The sequence below is a fragment of the Coenobita brevimanus genome, chromosome 70 (assembly GCF_032717465.1).
Source record: "Coenobita brevimanus isolate Jiangsu-jjx chromosome 70, ASM3271746v2, whole genome shotgun sequence".
Classification (NCBI taxonomy): domain Eukaryota; kingdom Metazoa; phylum Arthropoda; class Malacostraca; order Decapoda; family Coenobitidae; genus Coenobita; species Coenobita brevimanus.
In genome coordinates, this window is record NC_137023.1 from 17,655,212 (window position 1) to 17,661,141 (window position 5,930).

General features: G+C 42.1%; 1 non-coding gene across 1 annotated transcript; it reads left to right on the plus strand.

Moving 5' to 3' along the window:
- The first annotated feature begins 3,537 nt into the window (after positions 1-3,537).
- On the plus strand, positions 3,538-3,655 carry LOC145406490 (5S ribosomal RNA). The gene has a single exon (XR_013898533.1). It is a non-coding gene; the product is annotated as a 5S ribosomal RNA (ribosomal RNA).
- The last annotated feature ends 2,275 nt before the right edge of the window (positions 3,656-5,930 follow it).

The window sequence follows — 5,930 nt, forward strand, 5'->3', positions numbered from 1 at the left end:
CTACACTGAGTGATAAGCTAAATAATTTCCAGTACACTAGGAAACCATTCACTACGTTGGGTAGTCACCATATAACCAAACTATGAAGCTTGGTGGGTTAGTGGGTAACTAAGACGCTTCAATCGGATTGAGCCTGTGTAGGCTAATATCCAAGGGGCGGTTGGGGTTTATTGTTCACGTAATGTCACTCAGGGATGAGTGAGGCTGGTTACTCTTATATTAAATGTCAGGGCAAACTTGCCTAGCCCAGGGCTCCTACACTCCTCGTGGGGCACCTCAGGATTAGATGATGAATGGATATATATATATATATATATATATATATATATATATATATATATATATATATATATATATATATATATATATATATATACAAAAGGGTAGCGTTTTTATCCATCAATCGCGCCCAAACTAAGGGTCATAGACCCCCAGACCCATATATATGCTGAATCAGGGTGGCCCGAGAATGGTTTTAGGGGGGTCAAAATACTGATTTGGGTCATATGAGGTCACCGGTAGTGTCTGCCCCTTTGGCCAGGGCCCTCACGGTACCCCTGCAGCTCAGAGTTTGGCATGGACTCACATGACCAGCTAGGACATAGGCTATATGAGATTGACCTCCGAGGTGATTTGAGGTCACTGGCCGGAGGTAATTTGTGGTCACGGGTAATTTACGCTCTAACGACTGGACCCAGCAGCCCATTTTTTGGCATGGAGACTCACATGACCTCCAGTTCGATCACAGGCTATGTGAGGTTGACTTCCGAGGTCATTTGAGGTCACCAGCCCGAGGTCATTGAAGTCATTGTAATGGTAAACAAATGCATACAAATACTGTGCGTTAGTTTGCGAAAGCTGAAATAGAAAGTTTCCTAGATCTCTTATCATCCCTCTTGACATGCATCAGAGGTACATGATCTTCCTGGAATAGAAACTTTAAACAAGAACAAATAGGATTACAGTGTTAGTCTTTTTGGCCTGGGCAAAGCTGGGTACCCCTGGTAGTATACATATATATATATATATAGCCTATATAAAATGTGTGTGTTTTTTTATTTATTTGTTTATTTTCGTAGAAAACGTGATTTTGCACAGTGGGAAAACCTACCCAGACTAGTTTTAGGCATGGTAACTCCACCCCTCCTCCATGGAGGCGGGGGAACAATATTTGTTTTATCCCAGGAATACAAAACATTGCTCGGTGGTAGACCTCCACCTGGACCAAGTTTTAAGCTGGCTGAGACGGGGAACATCAGAAGTGTGGGACAACACTGGTGTCCCGGGCTTTTATTTTATTTATTTATTTTTTTACTTAAGGAAAAACATTTCTATACAGTGGGAGACCTCCACCTGGTTTTAGGCTGCGTGGGACTAGGAGTGATTTTCCGGGAGGAGGAAACTTTAGTATGCACAGTCTTCTTCTTCTTTTATAAAGGAAGACGAGATCTTACCGACTGGTAGACTATCACTCACATTAGGAGTTACCCAGAGTGTAACCCTTGGTGGTCTCCCTTCCTTCCTTCCTTCGTACAGAATTATTTACTGTATTTCCCCTTAGAATACAGCAAGGTTGGATGCGGTTGTCAAAGGTACCCCTTGTCTTGCTTCCCATATGTACCACTTAATAGTTTTCGTCGTATGTGTTTGTTTTTCGATACATTATCACTGTTTTCTTTTTCATCGTTACTCTTACATATAATATCAGTTTTCTTCTTAATATGTCCCTTTTTACATACATAATGTTTCTATTTTCCTCGTATATCTCTGTATTTACATAAACTCAGTTATCTTCCTATGTCTCTTTTTACATACATTATCGCACTGTTTTCTTCTCCCACAGGTGTGACGTCGAAGGTGGCAACTCTAATTCACAGTTCGCATAACCGGCAAGAAGGAGGAGGAGGAGGAGGAGGAGCAGGAGCAGGAGCAGGAGCAGGAGCAGGAGCAGGAGGAGGGAGAAGACGAAGACGAAGAGAACGGCTTAGATTTGTATCTATCGATTGCAAGAGGGTCATTAAGGCCGACAGTCAGTATTTGCTAAGTCTCAATCTGCTCCTAAAACAAGGAGGAGAAGGAGAAGAAGAAGGAAGAAAAAGAAGAGGAGGAGAAGGAGGAGGAGGAGAAGGAAGAGAAAGAAGAGGAGGAGAAGGAGAAGGAGGAAAAGGGGGAGGTAAAGAAAGAGAAGAAGAAGTAGAAGGAGAAGAAGAGAGCTTAGGTCTGTTTAATTATAATCGAATACATGTGGACATTTAAAGAGATGCAGTGATAAGTCTCAGTCTTCCCCTAGAAGAGCGAGGAGGGATTCATATCAATTGATAAAATGCGTAGGAGGAGAAGAAGCAGAAAAAAAAAAAAAAGCGAGGGGAAGGAGGAGGAAGAGGAGGAGGCAAAGGAGAACACGAAGACTACGAGGGCCTGAGAAGGAGCTTGGTGGTTTGGGAGAGCGGTGCTTGATATACACTGCAATGGATATTTTATGGCGCGGAACTTACATGTATATTGCCAGGGACTCATAAACGTCATCATAACAAAATCTTGAAAAGGGGGCTCGCTTAAGTTAGGCTGCGTCGGTAAAAACGGGAGATATGAGGTCTTAAAAATTCACCCCCTCCCTCTCCGTCGCCCCCCTTGCCCCTCTCTAACGCTGAGAAGGTGATAAGTAAAGGGAATAAAGATAAGGTTGTATGAGAGAGAGAGAGAGAGAGAGAGAGAGAGAGAGAGAGAGAGAGAGAGAGAGAGAGAGAGAGAGAGGGAGGGAGGGAGGGAGGGAGGGAGGGAGAGAGAGAGAGAGAGAGAGAGAGAGAGAGAGAGAGAGAGAGAGAGGCGGGCGACAGGGAGACAGAAGCGAGATAGTGCAAGGAGAGACATCGTGATATACGTGAGATGGTAAATGAAGGGGTCGGGAGAGAGAGAGAGAGAGAGAGGCGGGCGACAGGGGGACAGAAGCAAGATAATGCAAGGAGAGACATCGCGATAGAAGTAAGATAGTAAATGAAGAGAGAGAGAGAGAGAGAGAGAGAGAGAGAGAGAGAGAGAGAGAGAGAGAGAGAGAGAATGATATATGGGCAGCGAGAGAGATAAGGAGAGAGAGGGAGGGGGAACAAAAGAGGTAAGGAAGAGATAAAGGATATATATAACAGGTGGGTATTAACACTCCCAGGCTCTAATATTCCCTCTAGGCTGAGTAAAATCATATGACGTTTGCAGGAATAAAACACTACAATTGTCCTGATAATGGGAATGGTAATACTGTTACTGTTAATCCTCAATGCCGGGACGCTTTAGTAATCCAGCCACGCTAACGCCGGTCGATTTTATTCCTTTAAGAGTGAGCCACAGGGGACTGATAGTCTTAACGCATTGAATACGGTGGCTTTGTAATATCGTTGCTATTTCTCAGTAACTTCAGGCAGCTTGAAACAGTTCTCGCCCATTAACTTTTTTTTATTTTTTATCCTAGGAAGGAAGAAGCAAAGTCTAGGAACTCGGAAAGTTGTTCCTTTCAGGGAAAGAATAAATAAGAATAAACACTAAGAGAGCGGCATACTACGTTGAATACACCGCTTCCCGTCCGATCAGCGAAGTTAAGCAACGTTGGGTCTGGTTAGTACTTGGATGGGTGACCGCCTGGGAACACCAGATGCTGTTGGCATCCCTACGTGTCAAGTGGGGTTGGTGGAGGATTAGTGCCCCTCCCTGTAAAACAATTAACTCTGAGCCCTTGACCACCCCGTTTGGGATATATGGCGTCTGCAATGAATGAAAAAACTAAGAGAGCGACTTGGAGGCGTTTTGTCTGCGGCCACCCTTTGGGGGATTAGGGCGTCGGGCTATAGTAGATAGATAGATTAAGAGAGAGCAACATCCCCGACCACCTACTGGTCAAAGAGCGAATATTTGACTTTGCCTTGTGACCTTGGCCTTCGCCAGATTATTCTTATAATCGACTTACTTCATTCTTGCTTAACCCTTAACCCAACACTGACTTAGATCAGATTAAAACTGGGTTGAATTCTAAGTGACCCTCACTTATGACCTTCCCCACTGACCTTGATACTTGACGCTCCTCTTTGACCTTGACCTTTGCCCTTCCCCTCTGACCCGGACCTTTGAGTGATTGTCCTCAAAATTGAATAATTCTATTCTTATTTTAACCACTACCATTTCAAAAGTTACATCACAGAAAATCTGTTTAAGTTGACTTTACCATGTGACTTTGTGCTTTGACTTATTGTTCTAAAAGACAGTAAGCCAGGCTACTGGGTGATCATCCCAGGTTTGTTCTAGTCAGCTCATGTTTGTTTGCTCTTTTGTTCACACAAAATCACATGGCTCGAACTTTGATCTTTAAATAATTGTTGCACAAAATCAGTCAATTTGTTCTTTTCTGGGCGTTAACTCTGCCACCAAGTTGGTTCAAATCAGGCCAAAACTGAATTGACCTTCCATTGTGCCCTTAATCTGTTTGTAGTCAGTATGACTTTTTTCGCTCTAGTCTTATCAACATTTCCAGAGAGTTTGACCTAAATTGTAAAAAAGAAAGAAAAGTTTTCTTGCTATGTGACCTTGACTTTTGCCATGTTATTCTCATAAACAATAGGGTGTACTCCTTGGGTGACCCTCGACCATTCCATGAAGTTTGACTAAAACTTGAGCAGAACAGCTACTTTGTCAACACACACACACACACACACACACACACACACACACACACACACACACACACACACACACCAATCAAAGCATAAAACACACACACATACACACCGATCAAAGCATAAAACACACACATACACACCGATCAAAACATGTCACCTGTTTTCTCTTAGTGAGCGCATGTGTAACTAGAAAGCATTCACAGAGCTCATACCTCCGCCAGTGCCACTGTCATCATAAAGGATCCGGATACGGATCCCTGGAGATATCGTGTGGAATACATAGGATCCGGATCCGCCCCCAAACTTAATCAGTTCTTTCTTGCCCCATGGCCCACACTTCCACAGAATTTCGTATAAATTCATTGAGATCTTTTGGAGATATCGTGTAGTCAAACATAAACACAGAAAAACATAGGTGAATACACAAACTACACTTCGTTGGCGAAGGTAATAAATAAACAAAAGAAGAGACAAATCCAAGCTCGGTGTTAAGGTACGAAGTAACCTACACTATTCCATTCATTGCAGTGGCTTGAATTTGTTGTCCTTGGTATTGCCTGACAATAATTGTGCATTTTAGGAAAGGTCTTTTTAGTGAGTTAAGGAATCTCTAGGAAACTTTTATTTACCTAAGACATGATTTCATTACTCTTTCTTCATCTAGATTATTTAATAAGCGTAGAATACGCTCCTCGTGCTGAAATGGTGAAGCATATAATAAGATTCATGGTGCCTCGAAACGGTTTTGATGATCTTAAGAAAGGTCTCTGGCGCTGGTGGGGTATAGGAAATGTAAAACAAGTAGAATCCTTTGAATTAGGCTCTGTGCACTTTATCTTAGTGTATATCGCCAACTCTCCGTCCTGAATGCTACAGTGCGACAAAAGTTTAAGGCTGCTGTTATCAAAACGTATTGTAGAGTTGTAGTAGTCAGCCATTGAGCTACAGGAATTTAGATAAAAAGGGAAAATAAAAATCTCCATCAAATTAGGGAAGACAACCTACATTGAATGGAATAAACAGAATACAAGTATGTGAAAGTGATAATTATTAGTAGAATGACTTTTTAATTACTTATTTTCAGCTTTTGAGAGTGTCTTCATAGTGAAGGGGTTCATTCAAGCTGAATTTAGTTTTTCCAGCTTTAGAAATCCCGTTGAAGCTAAATTTGTGTAGGAGCAGCAACAAAAGAATATGAAGGACGTCATTCAACTAAAATTGTTAAAAAAGACTAGTATGCCGAGATCGATTACAGTATAATAAAAGAAG